Source organism: Cryptotermes secundus, unplaced genomic scaffold, assembly GCF_002891405.2.
Source record: "Cryptotermes secundus unplaced genomic scaffold, Csec_1.0 scaffold223, whole genome shotgun sequence".
Classification (NCBI taxonomy): Eukaryota; Metazoa; Arthropoda; class Insecta; order Blattodea; family Kalotermitidae; genus Cryptotermes; species Cryptotermes secundus.
Window position 1 is genome coordinate 1,558,879 of NW_019742556.1, and position 18,565 is coordinate 1,577,443.

General features: G+C 43.0%; 1 protein-coding gene across 6 annotated transcripts in view; it reads right to left on the minus strand.

Moving 5' to 3' along the window:
• The window catches only part of LOC111873321, a 157,285-nt gene that overhangs the window by 123,875 nt on the left and 14,845 nt on the right, over positions 1 to 18,565 (minus strand). For 5 of the 6 annotated variants that reach the window (XM_023867934.2, XM_023867931.2, XM_023867932.2 and 2 more), the window contains exon 2: positions 12,276 to 12,297. The exons of the other annotated variant lie outside the window; for it this stretch is intronic. The gene's annotated coding sequence lies outside the window, so the exon portion shown is untranslated. The remainder of the gene's footprint in view (positions 1 to 12,275; positions 12,298 to 18,565) is intronic. 6 annotated transcript variants of the gene reach the window in all.

Below are 18,565 nucleotides of genomic sequence, written 5' to 3' on the forward strand. Positions count from 1 at the left end.
CCGATAACGTTTGTCTACATAGTCGCGATGTGGACCGGCCTGAGTCAAATTTAGAGGATGTGTTACTGCTTCAAACTCTTATAAAAGACCTGAAGTAACATGAAATAAATTGCTTCTTAACAAAATGTAGCTATATAACGAGTTTTCGACGACGAAGGAACCAGCAGCTATGTCAGCATGGCTTATCATTTATTTAACGATTTCTCAACTGTGTAGCTTAAGTCCAACAGCTGGACCGGATGTCTGGACGACGTGGAAGGGAGAAAAATCTTGAACCTACTGGGACTCGAACTCAGTCCCCTCGGTCGCCCAGCTCGTAGCCAGTCGCTGTACCGACTGTGGTATCCCGGCTTCAGATTCTAAATTTACTTAATTTTACATTCGAAACTGTGCCATCTGAAGGATAAAACGTGACTTAATTTGCTATCTTAATAAAGAACGAAGGGAGAGAGATAAAGAGAGTGAAGGGTTAAAGAAACAAAAGATAGGGAGAGAAAGATGAAGATATAACAGAAATGATTTCCAGTTGAACTTCAAATGGCTGAAGTATGTATTATGTGATATCTGTGTATATTGTGCCTAACACGACCTGGCAAAACCAAAGACTTACGAGGGGGAAAGTGAAGTGTGCTGTCCCTATATAGAAAACTGGGGCACTTCCAGAGGCTACTCGACTAGTAGGCAGACCTGCTCCCATATGGCTGGATTCAGACGAAGAGGACTTGATGACAATGGGCGTCAGAAACTGGAGACGACAGTCACAGGACCGGAACCAGTGGCGAGCAATCGCAGGAGGCCAAACTTCATCACGGACTGTAGCGCTAGCAGGAGGAGGAGGAGGAGGAGGAAGAGGAGAAGTGTCTCAAGAGTTGACACAAACAACAAACTCCGTGGCCTATAGGCCGCAAGCAAACTATACCGACCGAGCGACCGTCGCTTGTCGGCGAAGTTAGAGCCACCTTTTGCGGATAGAGGGTGTCACGTGGTCAGCGCAACGGATCTCCACGGCCGTTAATCTCGGTTTTCTAGACCGCAGCCGCAATTTCCTTAAAATAGCTCTTCAACCATCCTCACGAGGCTGAGTGGACCCCGTTTCAGACCCACTACTTGTCAGAAAATCTTGTAGTCCGAAATCGAACCCAGGACCTCTTGAAGTACGTGCCATGAACGTAACAATCATTACCAACTATACCATTTCCATCCATCCATCCATCCATCCATCCACCCATTGCTTTACAGTCTTTTTTAAACTTGACCGCTTTTTTTTTTGTCCTATACATAGCCGGTAGGACTCCCTGGACGGGAGATCAACCCATCGAAAGGTCGCTACCTATACAAAGAACAACAAAAATATAGAATAAACGCACACAGACATCAATGCCTTGAGTGGGATTCGAACCTACCATCCCAGAGTTACAGCGAGCGAAGACAGTTCATGCCTTAGGCCGCGTGGCCACTGTGATCAACGTTTCTAAGCTTCACCAGCAGATTTTATTTTCATGTGTCATTATACATGCACAATGACACATATTCCCCTTACTTACTTACTTACTTACTCTGAACTATATAGACAAGGCAGTCATGTGGCAAATTTACGCGTCATGGATGGATCGGAACTTCTGAGAAGCTCTTCCGACCGAGTCCATGCTCAGGCCGTTGGGGGACTCTTGCTTAACATGATTCTTACGCCAAGCCGTAACAAATTTAGGTAAATTACATAATACGACACGCAGGCCGTTTCTAGGAAACGAACTGGCAAACACGTTTCCGCAGAGATACGTTTCTTTGACACAAGCCAGCTCGTTGCCGTGGAAACAGCAGGCGTGTCAGCCTAGAGAGACTTAAGCCTGCAGTTATCAGTTGGTAGACAGAACCGTCCGAGGTCGTCGCAGACAGTCGCTTCTGGCGGAGGAGCCTCCATCGTTGTAAGCCGTTACGTAGCAACGCCGAGTTACTGTGAGACAAACGCCAGCCAACGACGATAAAAGCCGCTGAACACGGAAGCTGAGGAAGCTACGTAGTTGGAAGCCGTTACTAGACAACCGGTGAAGACATAGCAGCCTTAAAAAACCTACTGCATGCTGTAGCCATTTGTAAAGTGTGCAGATCCCTGAAAAATATTATACAATAATTACTGGTAGCCACGATCTGTGCCGGTCATGGTAGCCGAGCGGTCTAAGGCATGTACTGTCTTCGCTCGCTTGGAAACAGGGATCGTGGGTTCGAATCCCACTCAGGGCATGGATGTTTAGTTTGTGTGTGTGCGTCTTTCTGTGTCTGTGTACAGGTAGAGGCCTTGCGACGAGCTGATCACCCGCCCAAGGAGTCCTACCGAATGTGTATGATCTAGAAAAACCGAAGTGAATGGAGAAGTTCATGGAGGTAGGCCTAGGCCCACTGGGGCTGTAGTGCCAAGTAAAATAAAAAGTCACGATCTAAGTCCAATAAATCCATGTACCAATCAAAACCCCGTCTATAGTCACTTACTACGTGACAATACGTACACACTTCCACGCTGTATACACTTTTACTTCTATCCATGGAACCAGATGCGTATTCCAGAGCCTCAGCAGGGGAAACTGCTATCCTGGGGTCTCGCTATTCTAGAGACTAGAATGTATTTTGAAAAGAAAAAAAAACACTACTGCTTCTTCATCCATCGTTTCTAGTTCCTCATACATATGCATCCTAAAGCTTCGCTTGACGCTAAATAATTCCTGGTGTTTATATAGTGCCGTTAAATATCCTTCGGAAGATGGACAGAAATTATTTATTTGTCGTTTATAACGGCGTTGACAGTTAACTCCGACTATATAACGTCAAATGAGTGAATGTTAAATTTGGAAGTATGTGGAAAGAAGCCGTTATGGCGTAATTTGAAGCACTGTCAGGAAATCTTTATGAAATGGTGGATAGGCACAAAAAATTCAATTAGGATAAGAGGCATTGGGGTTTCACCCCGGGACCTCCAGAATATGAAGCAGGACCGTGATATCTGGTATGAGAGAAGTAACAGGCGGTCAAGGAACGAACTGCCACCCGCAGCACAACGTCTGGCCACACTCACTGATCTGTAAAAAAAGTAAGGTATCCCTGTAACAGGAGGCCCACAGGGTTGTGAGATGTTGAGGTTCCCACGTTTTCTAGATAATTGGCTCATAGATGGCGGTAAGGTTGTCAGCCTTACGCGCTGTCCACTCTTTACCCCAAGAATATTCCTGGTGCTCATTTCTGTTAGAGGCTGAGTCGACCCCAGGGTCATAGTGCGGTTGGAAAGATTTGGTCAACTAAAAAAAAATATCCACCTCATCGGGATTCGATCCCGCGACCTTCCGGCTTGTAGGATAGTGCCTCAACCAACTATGACACAGCGTGCCGCCTCCCTGATCTGACCATCGAAATTGAATGGGACGTGTGAGTGTGTCTACTTCGGAGCTAAGTACTTATTTCACAACCTTTTTCACCTCCTCAATACTTCTTTCACGAAACTGACCGCCGAAAGTATTTGTAATAGACTCTGGTATATGCTCAAAGGTACGAGACCACTGAACCTGAAAAAGGAAACCAGTTTCACTTTTAAGCACTTAAAAACACACTGCACTGTTCCACTAGTTAACTCTTTGGAGCCGAGTCCTTCTTGAGAAGTCGTAAGCTGTGCAGTTACGCATCATTTTCGTAAAATTTCATGGAATCCGAAGTTTCATTTCCGTGTTCACAAAAGCCCTCCACTGGTCCCTATCCTGAGCCAGATCAATCCAGTCCGTACTGCCCCATCCGATCTTATATTTTAATATTATTCATCTACTTAAATCTAGATCTTCGTAGTGGTCTCTTTCCTTCTAGCTTTCTCACCAAAATCCTATAAACAATCCTCTTATCCCCCTTCTGTTCCACAGAATTATGAATTATAATTAAACTGCGTAGCGATTACACTAACGATCGCTATTACTGTTAGAGGGGTAGAGGGTTGTCTTGATTAAGTGCCCTGTGGATTTATCACACCCCAATATAGGCTCCTGAATCATACACTAGGCTTGTAACGTGTTACAGTATTAATTAATGTGAACACGCTGTGAGCAGCTCATCAAAGACTTAATAGCTTGAGTAAAACAGCACCCCTGTAATTGAACCCTGATGAAATAGCGGTTACATCAACACGTGGTCAATGAAAGTACAACTCATTACGAAGATACCAAAATATTCTGGGACACACAAGCTCCTTAATATATTCACATCATTATGTGAAGTTCTGCATATGCTTCCCACTTGCAAATCTGGTGTGAACAAACACAAGGTAAACTGTAACAGCATCTACATTACTCCTTGGTTCCACACAAATGCAGTCTAATTTTATTAATTTATGTCGTCACCGCGGCATGACGGATAAAAGAGACGGCCTCCAGTTACGGACGTTCGCTGCAAATATACAGAATGAGCAGACAACCGATTAAGGGTGGTCCTCCTGCCTGATGTTGGCAAGGGGATTAACAACCCGTCACCGTAAGAGAAATGTGTTGAAAACCTTACACAGGGTAACAAGGGACTGGGGAAATCTGCAGAGAGGGGAACACCACAATTCACATTCTTCACCAGTTATATTACTGAGGTATGAAGACAAGGGACTGGGGAAATCTCCAGAGAGAGGGAACACCACAATTCACATTCTTCACCAGTTATACGAGTATTACTGAGGTATGAAGACAAGGGACATGAGACAGGTGGGTCATGCGGCACACGTGGTGGACATGAGAAATGCATGCACTGTAGTAGGAAAACCTGAAGGGAGGAGATCACTCAGGAGACCTAGATACAATAATACTATTAAAATAGATCTTAAACAAATAGGATGCAAGGATGTCGACTGCATTCAATTGACGCACAAACACGAACAAGTGGCGAGATCTTAAGATAATTTCTTTGCTAGCTGGGCGACCGTTACTCTTTCAAGATGGTTCCCTGGGGATAGATTACAGTGTATTTTAAATCTCCGGTGGTTATACGGTCTAAGAGGCAAAAATTCCCCGTGCCCATAAAAGTTAAAACATGTTCTGTGGTCACATGACTCAAAAACATAACTTTTTTACACGTAACAAATCATGTAAAGAAGTGTAATTAATTTAAAATTTAAAGCAAAGCGTGATTGTCTTAATTTATAGCTCATCGATGTGAACAAGCCCGCTGAACGTTTTTCTATATGTTAGAGGTTTGAGATCATCAGCTGGCCGCGGTATTTGTTCTCCAAGAAATAAAATGAGGGGTTGCGGCTGTGTAGCAACACCCGCGTAAAAATAGTCAATGAATTTACAGAAGACACGACATGAGCGCGTGCATGTATGTATGTATGTGTGTGTGTGTGTGTGTGGATGGGAGAATTTTACGGTGCTGTCATTATGTAAAGAAGTAGTTCCCAAAGAGGTGGCGCGCGAAAGACTGAAACTCACACGCGCAGGAATTATGGGAAAACTCCAAAACTGATCTACCAACTGATGAAGTCTTTATATACTTACTCTACTTTATAAAATCCATAAAAAGCAGTTCAGCTGCCCGTAATTATAAAGCCCAAGCGTATTAAAAATTAGGCACTCAAAGAATTTAATTGTGCGCGTATTTTTTTTTATGAAACTAACCCCGTCCCAGTGTTGCGAATATCGGCGTGACTGCTGGCAGCTTAAGTGAAACAGGACCAGAAATATGCAAAATGCACGTGGTAACGCCCCGATTATTATAAAACTACCGTGGTCTTGGTTCGTCTGCAAAACCTGACACAGTATGACGTGTACTGTGCGGTTGTGTACAACTGGATTCGTGGCTTATAAAGAAATCCAAATCTCTGACGGAACTTCACTGTCATACACCTCTCAAGATAAAGTTTTAAGCTTTGTTTGCTTCTGAACACTTGGACTATTAGCCGCCGGAGTGTTACTGCATTTTGGAACTATATATTTGTGTGAAAGAAAAATCGTTTTCAGAAATGGCAGAAATTAAATCGAAACACCGTAACGGCCATCAACTTGAAAGTGACTTACTCTATTGAGGATATCAGAGAAGATGAGTGGCCTAGTTCAAAACATGTAGGTCCATCCTTCTCCCTAAGTACTGTTAGTCATTTATACACTTCATCAATTTGTATGGTTAGCACAGGCGAAGATGGCAAGATTTGTTATGGAAAAAATGGGAAAAAATCGACGATCAAATTTAATAGGACAACGATATAACATATGTACATTTTCACTTATGATTCCCGATAAGGTCATCGGATTTTTCAATTTACGTAATCCTTCCGGCAGCACTATAGACCTGGGGTCGATAGCCTCTACAAAAAATGAGTACCAGGAAGCTTCTTGGGGGAAAGGGCGGCCAGGACGTAAGGCTGACAAACTAACCGCCATCTGTGAGCCGAGTGTCTAGAAAATGTGGCAGCCTCGACATCTCAGAACCCTACGGGTCTCCACGGCCTGTTACATTTCCACTTACAAGAATACCACAGAATGCCACTCCCTAACCTTCGCCGACGAAGATTAACACGAAACAGCGTATGGTGCGAGGAATACGTCCTGTATTCCAACGGTGACGCCAAAAAAAAAAGTTCTGGCACCAAGGATCTAACTAGTCCTCCGGGAGGGACTTTAAGCCGTGGGTCCCTTGTCGTAGATTTACGGCACGTAAAAGATCCTCAAGTCTCTAGGAGACCTCTGAGCAAAATTAGGCAACAATTTCCCGCCCAAGCAGTTTCCAATGCCTCTGGTAGATGGGGGGAAATATCAGGTACCGACGGCCGACCTCGTTGGCTGAACGGGGCTGATAGCATGCACCAGTATCGGTAGGGTATGAGGACAGCAGAAATTAAAGGGGGACGCACAATGGACCAATAACTGGTCTAAGTGCATGGGGAAACCGATCCCCTCTAATAATAATAATAATAATAATAAAATAATAATAATAAAGGATCTAACTAAATAGCGTCGGATGGTAGACTGACTGATGAGTGATTAAAAGGGGCTTGAAAGGAAGCGGGCGTGATTCAGTCGACGTAGTACCCCGGCATTTGCCTGGAGAGTTGACAACATCACGAAAACCTATTCAGGATGGCCGATGTCCTGGTCGAGATTCGAACACAGCACCTCCAGAATACAGTTCTGAAGAGTTATCGCAGGATGAACGTGTTCAGTGAATATACGAAGGAAATTAGTCTCGAGACTGGGAAAAGTTAAAAAAAAAACCTACTTCTCAGCCATGAAAATCCCTTGTGGCCGCCCTTGAGAACCAATGGAATGCATACAAGGTCTCAAGATTGAAAAAATGTTTTCAACAAGAAAACTTATTTCTTAGCCATGAAAATCCCTTGTGGTCGTCCTTGAGAACCAATGGAAGGTATGCACGATCTTGGATCGTTCAATCACTGGAATCGAAGGTTGTCAGTCACTGTTTTCTGTTGTTCTACTTTTTGATGGTGTAAGTCTTGGCGAAGGTCTCATTTATTCATGTTAATAATAACCTAGATTATCTCTGCAATAGGGTTGGGGGGCTTGTGGGTTACCTTATGATGCTTTCAGTATCAGACTCAATAGCACTGAATGATATGTTGAATGAAGAATAATGAATTGGAAAGAATCTGGAAGAAACCAGCAGTGGTCAACTCGGATACTATTCCGACGTGTCATATCCCATGTGACTGTGAGGCCATAGCTTACTTAAAATTTCGTCACCTGGGCCAGTTCTTCATGGAACCAAGTGACTTTTACGGCACAACAGATCACTGAAGGTCGCAGTGCGAGGGCTGGATTTTATGGCCCGCCCTTTACACACATACACATACATTCCAACGTATACTTCACGGGACTTAGTAAAAACCACGAAATTACTCAGGATAGCAGATGTCCTGGCCAGGATCCGAAACGAGAACCTCTCGAGTACAAGTCTAGAGGATTACCCCTACTCCAAACTGCTCGGTGCAACAAAGTCATGGCGGCAATCTGGATGTAGAGCCAAAGAAGACACTAGTTGAAATTTCAACGGCACGTCTTTCATAACCATCCATTAATTTCCATCATTTCAAGCTGAAAACCTCCTGATAGGCAGCTCCTCAAACAATGGGATGTATATTTTTTTATTCTAGTTGGGAGTTGGGCGGGACTAAGTCCCTTGTACTGCGGCCACTTCTGGCATATTGTACCAGCCCCAGATGATAGGTAAGGGTGATTGTGGAGCAATTGGTGGAATGAAGATTGGCAGGGGAAACCGAAGTACTGGGAGAAAACCTGCCCCAGCGCCACTTCACCAGACACACGAGATCGAACCCGGGCCGCCGCGGTGGGATGCCAGCGACTAACTGCTTGGGCTATGGCGGTGGTAGGTAAAAAAAGAAAAGTAAAGCTATCCCTGTAACAGGCCGTGAAGGTCCGTAGGGTTGTGAGACGTTGAGGGTCACACATTATCTACGTCAGTCTACTCAAAGATGGCGATAAGGTTGTCAGCCTTACGCGCCGGCCGCGCTTTACTCTCCAGGAAAATTACTTCATTAATTCCTGGTACTCATTTCTGTTAGAGGCTGAGTGAAGCCCAGGGCCATAGTGCGGGTAGAAGGATTAGGTCAACTGAAAAAAAAAAATATCAGTAATGAAAACGCGAATGGCTTACTATAAGCTCCGATGACGGTCTCTGATACTGGAAGAGTTTAACTTCAAACCCAGTGCCAAACAGGTCTGGTCACAGTCTAAATGTGTACGTTGTATACAGAAATATTCACAACCTAAAACATTTATTTCACTAGCTGGTATAATTACAACTTTTGTTTATCAGCGAGTTTCGCATGGATGTGAAATTTGGTCTTTGACATTAAGGAAAGCATTATAGACTGAATTTGCCGATCACAGTGGCCGTGTGGTCTAAGGCATGAACCGTCTTCGCCCTCTCGACCACTGGGGTCGTGGGGTCGAATCCCGCTCGAGGCATGGTTGTCTGTGTGGGTTTATTCTATGCTAAGCAACAGAACTGTAAACACATCTACAATAATAGATGTTTTCTACTGGCTCCGTGCCGAAGGAGTATAGAGGACAGTGAAGGTCGTTTGCAGTCAGTCATAGCCGAGAAGCCGTTAGTCAAGGACATTAAGCCGTCACGGAAGAGTCCAGGAGGTTTGAGAGTACAAGGACGAAAATGGAGCGTGTCCTTATTGAATTGTGAAGCTTTAATATAGATTAGGACAGAGGAGTACAGAGTGATAAAGACGAAATAACAAGAAGACTTCATACTGATTTGAAGGGTTAGTTACTGTGTTGATATCCGTTGCCAGGATACGACTAGTGAAGACAGAGAATCCTAGTGCGTGTGCAACGGTGAACTGTAAAGTGCGTAAATCAGCGATAGCGCTGTAATAAGTGTGATTAAGAGAATTTGTATTTTTTTATTGCCAGTGGGGTGGGACTAAGCCCCTTGTACTGCGGCCACTTCTGGCCTATTGTACCAGCCCCAGATGATAGGTGAGGGTGATTGTGGAGCAATTGGTGCAATGAAGATTGGCAGGCGAAACCGAAGTACTCGGAGAAAACCTGCCCCAGCGCCACGTTGTCCACCACAAATCCCACTTGACCAGACGCGAGAGCTAACCCGGGCCGTTGCGGTGGGAACCCAGCGGCTAACCGCTTGAGCTATGGCGCGGTGGAGAGATTGTAACCGAAGTGCTAATAAAACCAATTATCGGAACTCGAACCCGTTATTTTCGTCACGCGTACCCCCATACACGTGACAATATCGTATCTCACTGACACAAATAACCTCGATACTTGATGCAGCGTCATAAAACAAAAAAGAAAACAACCAACTAAGAAGCCTCCTGCTGGCAAACGTGCTTGGAATCGCCAATAGCAGAGCACATGCCCTTGATCTTCCCATGAGGCAACCCACATAAGAGCATTGTAAATGCATTGTTAAGAACATAACACAGCGATCGTGTGGCCATAAACATTAGCAGCTACATACGCATTCCGAGGGTTTCAAACACATGACCTTTAAACAGTTCCCCATAAACCCACAACTTCCCGCTCAATTCCACTAATAAGTGACATAAGTACAGCTCTATTTCATATTGCAATAAAATATTTTGAAGTATCGGTAGCGTAGTTGGTTGAGAGGCTACGCTACAAGCCGGAAGGTCGCAGGTTCAGGTCCCGATGAGGTCATTGGTCTCTTCTTTTTTTCAATTGACCTAATCCTTCCGGCCGCAATATGGACCTGGGATCGACTCAGCCTCTAACAGAAATGAGTACCAAGAATTAATTAAATAATTTTCCTGGGGAGTAAAGCGAGGCCGGCGCGTAAGGCTGACAACCTTACCGCCATCTATGAGCCGACTGTCTAGATAAAGTGGGACCCTCCACGTCTCACAACCCTATTGGCCTTCACAGCCTGTTACAGGGATAGCTTTACTTCTTTACTTACTTTTAATATCAATACAAATGTTTATTACAATTAAAGTACTCCAGTAACTCGAGAGAGTTTAATCCAACCCACGTCAATACAACACAGGATCTCATTTAGCTCTTTCATTTATAACATGAGTTCTCGATTTATTATCATCACCGTCATCACCATCATTGTAATTTCTATTGAGCAGTGTCTTTCTTCAGACGCTAAGAGTCGCTTAGCTGTTCAAGAAATTTACCAGATTTAATGTATGCAGCAAGCTCATTACCGTGTTGAGCAAAGTCTACCGCTGGATCGCACATACGAACCCATTACACGCATACCTATCCTATTTTAAGATTCATTTGAATATTATCATCCGATCTATGCCTACATCTCTTAGGTATTCTTCTACCTTCAGGTTTCCGACTAAAATTTTGCATTCGTTTCTCGTTTTTTTCATTGGGTACTGCACGTCACGTGCGTCTAATTCTATTTGATTGGATTACCCTAATAATATTTCGCGAAGAGTACAAATTATCATCACCACCATCACAACAATCATGTATGACAAGTGCATTAGCTGACACTGTTAGCCTCGGCTTCTAAAAATGCTGATTCAAAACCCCTCTGGGGGTGCTGTAGGGCGTCTCTAAGGACAGCCTCGGGGTCAAACAAGTTCAGTACTAAATTTTCCATGGATTTGTGTGAACCCTTAACATCTACGAAATAATGGTTTGCACATAACACAAACTGATGGGTATTATTCGCCTCTACTAGTTCATCTATGTGTACGCTGTTTTCACGAACGAGGCTCTGGTGACCGAGTCATGGGGACATAACCATTATATCTGTAATAAACATCACCTCCTAATTTCAGAAGACTAGAATGTGGCGGTATAACCATCACATCGGTGCTGAAGAAAGTGCCGCTATTAACACAGTTAAATTAATGTTAGTTCTTTAAGCTTCTGCCCTCGATTGGCTTATTGAGTATATAAGTACGTAGAAGCATAACCATAGAAACCGAGAAGACTCTATTAATCAATGAATCATGTAAACATATCTCCCTATTGCAAATACTTAATCGGACACGTTGTAATTTATGTGAAAGAAGCTTCTTGCTGCCCAGTACGTCTGAGATACATTGCAGAGTACCTGCAAATCAAAAATAAAATACCGTATTCACGCATGTATAGGCCGCGTGCGTGTATAGGCCGCAGCACAATTTTCAGACAGAAATTATAGAAAAAATAATTTTCTTGGAATATTATTTCAGGAGTAGAACACCCTGTATTACTAATTATGAATATATTTTTTTTTAAATGAAGTGTGATTTCGAATATTTCGAATATAAGCCGCACTCCAGTTTTCCTCTTGAATTTTTGGCAAAAAATGTGCGGCCTATACATGCGTAAATACGGTATTCTGTTCATATCCAACAACTTTCACTGGTATTTTTATCATCTTAGCTCTTCTTTCTGTGTGTCCTAACTGTTCTATGCATATATTGCTCTTGTAAGTAAAAGAAAAGAAAGAAAAAAGAACAAGCTATCCTTATAACAGGCAGTGGAGGCCCGTAGGTTTGTGAGACGTCGAGGCTCCCACATTTTCTAGACAATCGCCTCACAGATGGCAGTCAGGTAAGTTTTACGCGCCGGCAGCCCTTTACCACCCAGGAAAATTCCTGGTACTATTTCCGTTAGATGCTTAGTCGACATCAAAACTATAGTGCGGCTGGAAAGATTAGGTACACTGAAAAATTGCAGTGACCTCATCGGGAAACGAACCCGCGAACTTCCGGCTTGTAACATAGTGCCTCAACCAACTACGCTACCGCGTGCCCCTGTGCTCTTATAAGTAGAGAAACTTACCTCGAAATAAGCGACGAGTTTCCTGAAACAAAGAAAACGCGTAATTTTATTTTACTTTCCATACATAAAAAATATATTTTTATTGCATATCTGGAAAGTTTAAAATGTTTCTACGCAGACACAAACAATTTATTTCAGAAGCTAATTGATAATATGTTATGACAGTATAAGTTCCTTGATCCTTTCGATCAATTACCGCGCAAAGTAAACTGCACGCATATATTACTAAAAAAAAAGCAGTCTCGTGAACGCCACACTTGTTTTTAGAGCATGTGAACTATGTTGGACTATTCTGAAGCATACTGTCCGTAATTGAGAGTGACAGGAAGCTCAACTTTGTTTAAAAATTTCGTCATGAAATGCCATAAAAAATCATAAAACATGATGGTGAAGCATTTAAAAGCGTGTCTATTATTGCTGATGTCCAGTCTGCTCTTTTAAAAATTCCATTATTGCTACATAAGGTAAGAAACGTAGGAGTTTTAATGTTTCTTTTCAGCAAGCTTGTATTAATGTGTCTTCTACCGGAATGCAGAATATAATGTTAAGCAACATGTGTATAGTGTGTCCTTTATTGTTTGTGTAGTTTTGTGTGCAGTGTTTTGAGTGTGGTGTGTGTTGTGTCTTACTGTAGTACCACTGCCACCGGGTAAAAACCCATTTGCAGTTAAAATAAATAATAATATGAAGGACATAAAATTGTGGTTATGAACATTTCCTGGTATGGAAAATTCTTCACTTAAAATTTTTCGAAGTGACAATATTAATATGTAAAATGTCGACGCATTTACGTAAAAAAGCATGTCGGGAAAATTTAAAAGCAATTATCGTATTACATGAAATGTGAATGGGGACAGATCTGATAGAACTCATCCAAATTTCAACACTTCACTGCGGAAGAAAATGATAGCTCTTGATAAATGTTTTCTAAAACTAAAAGAAAGTTCATGCATTTACTCCCTCCATATATGTGGGTTAACAGTTCACTGCCGTATTCACAAGAGTACGCCAATGTTTCCTATCCTGATACAGCGTGTTACAAAGCACAAGAAAAATAAACATATAAGATATGAGAATTTCACGATGCGTAGGAGTATTTATCATTACGTAGTGTAATATGACCAGCTTTCAGATTTAAAAATGTGGCAGAACAAGCCTTGTAAGATATTTTCTTCTTCTTCCTTTCGTATTATGTCCGCTGGCCTGTTTCCCATCAGAATTAGTCTAGCTCTAAGGATGTTACAGACAGTTGGTACGACTCACTGGACGGGTGATCAGCCTGTGGCAAGGCCGGAACCTACACAGAATAAACGTACATAGATATCCATTCCCTGAGTGGGAATAGAACCCACAATCCAAGTGTCTGAGCAGAAGAAGACATTTCAGACCTTGAGGCCACTGTGACCGGCGTTAAGATATTGTTTAAATAATAACGCGTAGGGTAAATGGAAAGTGTTCTAGTCAGGGTGGCCAGCCTGAATGCTTCCCTATCTGCACTGGACATCACGAACGAGACAATGACTTTCATATGAAGAATAGCATTAAATGTCCTCGCATGAATGAATGCAAACTAGGGGAACGTAGGGGAAGCAGTCGCGCCAGGGCTCGCCGTTCCACCGAGCAACGCAATTTTAAACATGGACTATATCTGGGCATGTAATTGTGAATACAGCGAGTTGAAGACTAGGCTTGCGGCAAGTGGCTGATTAACAGAGATTGGCACCTCAATCTTGCATGTCTGCATCGAATTTGTGACGATCTAGTTCAATTTCATCAACGGGTTCGTTCAACCTTCGAAATAAACGATGGGACATCAGAATACCCTCTAATTCTGAACATACCGTCACATGACACCATCCCCTCTCACACAGACTTCAGTCTCAGTTGGAGTGAGACTGAGTCCACTTGGTAGTCTGCCAATATTTGGCCTACTGTACCAGCCCCGGATGATGATGAGTGTGAAGCAGTCGGTGGAATGAGAATTGCACGTAGAATGTGCATTCTAATTAATTAAATAAATAAGCACCCTTCATGAATGATTTAAAGCAGAGCCTTCCTCAGTCTTCGGCACAAATAGTGACGAGTGGTCAGCTGTACGCCATTGGACAAGAGCTTGGGTAGGCCCAGAGCAGGTCTGAACACACTGGCTCCCACCGGGTAACGAATACCTATTCTCCCAATCGTCCAGCCTGTCATTAAGTGAACTACCCGGACCATGAAGGTACCCTTACACCCCAAAAGAAAATCTGCACTCCATCCTAATGTCGCCCACACACGAAAGGCTCGCACAGTCGCCATTTTGGTATTACTGATGGTAGGGAATCATAAATTACACGGAGGGGGGATCTCTAGTGCAGGGGTGGGCAAACTTTATAGTCGAAGAGTCGCATTAGGAGTTGCAAGCGTTTTGAAAACTAGAAAAAGGTCAACATAATATTTGTAACGTACTTTTAATAAACGTAATAAGTGTCCACTACCACGTTAGGTGGGTGACTTGTCACCACGGCATAGCGCGTCCTCAGCCTGCGGATGGAGATGGTATCCAGAAACTGAGGGTAACTGCGACATCCTGAATAAGCAGTTGCAGACAGCCGATAAGGTGTGGTCCTCCAGCTGGGGATTGGAAGTGGGCCTAACAACTTCTCACCGTAAGAAATAAGCTTCTTACGAAATGTCACAAGGGGCCTCGGATTTGGACAGCAGCGGAGTGCTGTTGTAAACACGGTAATGAACATTCATGTTCCATAAAATGTTGGGAAATTCTTGAGTAGCTGCACAACTAGCGGCTTCTCAAGAAGGGCTCAGTTCCATGAAGTTAGTTAATAAATGCTTAGTGTTGCAAAAATCACCTAAAATAAACTTCTTACGTTCCTGTGAAGTTGCGCTATACTACACTGTTCTAAAAGTAAGTAAAGCTATCCCTGTAACAGGCCGTGAAGGCTCATAGGATTGTGAGACGTTGAGGGTCCCACATTTTCTAGACAATCGGCTCAAAGATGACGGTAAGGTTGTCAGCCTTACGCGCCGGCCAGCCTTTACCCCCAAGAATATTCCTGGTACTCATTTCTGTTTAGTCGACCCCAAGGCCATAGTGCGGCTGGAAGGATTAGGTGAATTAAAAAAAAAACTTCCAACGACCTCATCGGGATTCGAACCCGCGACCTTCCGGTTTGTATCATAGTGCGTCAACCAACTACGCTACCGCGTGCTAGAAATTAAAAAAAATATATACAAATTAAAAGTGTTATTATAGGAAAATTTTCACAGCGGCTCCGCCAGCCAGATAAAGAGCTCTCATGGGCAGAATCCGGCCCGCGAGCCACAGTTTTTCAGCGCCTGCTCTAATGCTATGATGTTCAAAACCATTTTTTGTAAAAATTTTACTTGAGTTACGGAGCCAGGATAGCGTAGGCGGTATAGCGACTGGCTAAGTGCCGGAAGACCGAGTTCGAGTCCCGGTAGGGTCAAGAATTTTCTCTCCTCCATGTCTTCCAAACCGGCTCTGGGGTCCACCCAACCTCCTATCCAATGGATACCACGGGCTCTTTCCCCGGGGTTAAAGCGGCAGGGGCGTGAAGCTAACCACTCGCCTCCAACTAGTGCCGAAGTTAAGACAATGGGGATCTATACATCCACTCCCCCCTACGCCTTCATGGCGTAGTGCTTAATAAGTTAAGCATACGGACAACTTTACCTTTTACACAATTATAAATTATTCCGGAGTGCAGACCCATTGCTAGGCAACGACTCGGTAAACACATTCCCGCGCGAGCAATAGGACGTCTATTGCTAGGCGGTAAACACGTCTCGTCAACAATACAGGCTATATTTTCCGCGGGTTTATAAACGGACACAGTCAGAAGACGCGACCGAGTATAGAACAGTAGCAGCAGAGAGCGGAGAGTCGAGTTTCGAGACGCCAGCCTGTCAGGATATGAGCTTGGGAATAAGGGAATTGAACTGTGTCTCGAATAATGGCAAGGAATGAATTAGACTGTGGCAAGAAGGCTCCACGTGTGATTTTAAGTTACAGTGAGAGTGTGATAAATCCGTTGCCTGAACATGATCAGTGAAGCTTTGAGAACCCTAGTGGGTGTGCAACGGTGAACTGGAATGTGCGTAGATCAGCAGTAGCACGTATTGCCGGTAGTACCGAGTTATGTGAATGTATAAGGTGTCCATAAATCCAATCATCAAATCCAAAACCCGCCTTATAAATCACGAACACTACACGTGGCATTATCTGTTAAGTATGTTATTCGGATATAAATTTCATGCCATGCCTTGTTTTGGAACGTAGACATTTAATAAGGCAAGAAAGTGAGACGATAAAAGCTGCTTCAGGAAATGTCAAACGTTTCAATTCGAAATAAAATTGTTAAACGTGCGTATCTTCTTCTTCTTCTTCAAATAAAAGGACATGGACATTCTTTATGCTTGTCCATAATATTGTGGCGTGCCGAGAACATGAAAGTGTTTCGAGGTACCATGGAGCTGTTCGGGACGAGCACCCTTGAAGGAGTGGGCGGATGAAAGAAAGGCAAGTACCGTTACGCTATTCGGGACGAACAACCTTTAGGAGGGAGCAATGAATGTGTTCTGATTCCAAGCCGTTTTAGCGGGAACATCGCTCGTTGCCTAGGAAATCAACCATGATCTCAGCCATTCCGGTCTTCTGGCCGGATATCTCGGAATGGGTTTAAAATGACTGTCAAGAAACACATACGCAAGCCAGATGCGGACATTAATTATGCCCCACACAGCTCCATAGCTTGTTCTCAACAGCGACACGTTATGGCTCTACTTAGTAATTTGGTGTCATACAACAGTCAATACAGAATCAATACCATTATACCACCGGGCACTGGAGCCCAACTGATATGCAGATACAATACTCGACCCGACTCGGTCGCCAATGCCTCTTTTTGTGTTGTTATTATAAAGTCTGCCGTATGTTCGCTTTTATATCAAAAGCGTTAATAAAATGGTAAATTACATTATCAATATAGTGAGGTTTCTAGAGAGGGTGGGCGTGATGAGAAATTAACGTTACAGGTAGGACCGTTCTTATCTTCCGAGGCCCATATCGCTTGTAACCACGGCTGTCATACCTGGCTTGAGCTATAAGCAGTAACTGGAACGTGTTTCTTCCATGTCATAAAACAGAATGTCTCATATTTTCGTTGAATACAACACCTTCATTCAAACATCTTTACGTCGAAGTAGACCAACACATTTCTAGATTGATCTGTAACCCTGAAAAATTTCCCCCAAAGTTGCCAAAAATTCAGACATGAAATTATAAGTTTTCAAGGTGGAGAAAATGTTGACTGTAATACCTGGATTACAAAACAGTGTAGTCTCATAGATGGTTACAAACATTTCGGAAGAAACTGCTGTCTCCAGCTTCAGCGTAGATGACCACAAACCAAAAACATGGGAGTTCGATTGACGAAACACGTAGCCACAACCGTGAAACTAAAAATTCACATAAAATACTGGTGTGTAAAAACCTCTTGAGGATATTTCCAAAAAAATAGTAGAGATAAAGGGACAACATTAAAATGTATCGGCGTGAAGGTAAGCACTTTCAATATATAAAATTTGCAGATATTTTATGACATGTCAAATAGATCTCATGTGCTTGTCTATTACATTTGATCTGTTATCGTTAGAAAAACAATAATGTGTTATAATATTTTTGTAAAAACTATTTTATCAAGCAAATAAGATCTAAAAGTTTGTGACGATGCTACATAAGTACCATTATATTTTTGGACATTATGGGATGGTATGGATTGGACTGATCTCGCTCAGCATAGGGTCAAGTGGGTCTTGTGAACATGGTAATGAGCCTTTGGGTACCATAAAATGCTGGAAGTTCCTGAATAGCTGTACAATTGGCGGATTCTCAAGAAGGGCTCAACTTAATGGAGTAAGTTAGTTAGTTTAAACACATATCCGTGACAGTACACAATAAAAAGAGCATCACATGCAATGAAACAGGAAGCACGACAAAAAATGTGTGTTCCATCACACAGAAACTGACGTCAGTGCAGAGGACTTCAAAGAATGTGGACGGGGGGAATAACTGAACGTAACTCCCAACATACTTCTAAAACAGAAGTGAAAAAAAGGGCAATTAAAACTACAAGGAGGTCATCGCCCTCCGTAGAGATACAGTATGTCCCCAACCAATGTTGTCGTAACATCAAATTATACGTTTCTACACACGCAATCATGCAGCAGTACAAAAGACGTCAACAAGAGGAGAGCACGGCGAGGGTCAG